Genomic DNA, 966 nt, shown 5'->3' with positions numbered 1-966 from the left:
AAGAGCAAAACAAACCTGAACATTTTCACGGACGAGACACCAGGAGGAATCCTGCAGCAACACGATACAGACTGCACTACCTTGTGGTGGAAACCTAACGGTGTAAACTAAACCACAAGGTAACAGTCTTGGTAAGTATAGACTGCTTTGATAAGCGTCAACCTCGTGTTGACAAAGCACGCTATCAAACAGTCGAAACCTGCACCGCCGCTTGCACAACATTTTTAATGATAAAAAATTACTAAAAAAAACACTAAAGATCTGTAAAATTTGAAAAATATTAGACAATTCTAGAAAATAAAAAAGTTTTAAACCACAAGAAAACAGTCTTACGTTCATTCTCAAAATTAGAAAATTAAAAACACCTTACCCACACCAAAACACCATGACGGCTTTCGCTGAGGCCACTAGGACCCTCTTCCGGGTCATCACCTGACAACACATCACCTGCAGAACACTGCAGTGTCTGGAGCCGGGACAGCACCACCCACCAGTTTATTTAAAAAGATGCAGGAACTGGCCACCCTGGTGAGACCGGCCTCCCCGACAGACACCATGTTGTTACTGATGGGCAATGCCCGGAACTGGCTCCACACATGCATCTAAAGATCCTGGAACAACTCACTAAAAAGTTGGAGAGAATCCAGCTCAACAACTGGCCGGAGGCGTTCCAGGTGGCGGCCAGGTGGGCCAAAAAGAAGTTTGGCCGAAGATTACACCCGACCACCCTGGAAATTGTCCAGGAAACAGTGGCCCCAATTTGGAGAACTGTAAAACACACAACTCCAGTCTCCACCAGCAACAGATTCACTGCTCTAGTGAATCCTCCACCACCCCCACCCACAGCAGACAGAATCACCCACACTACACCCCGGAACCAGGACCAGTACCAGAGGGAGTGGCCGACACTGAGGCAGACATGCCTAACCCTAACCCAATTTCCAATTTCCCAACTGCCAATTTCCA

This window comes from Conger conger, unplaced genomic scaffold (assembly GCF_963514075.1).
Source record: "Conger conger unplaced genomic scaffold, fConCon1.1 SCAFFOLD_54, whole genome shotgun sequence".
Taxonomy (NCBI): domain Eukaryota; kingdom Metazoa; phylum Chordata; class Actinopteri; order Anguilliformes; family Congridae; genus Conger; species Conger conger.
Note: the sequence above shows the minus strand (reverse complement) of the source record.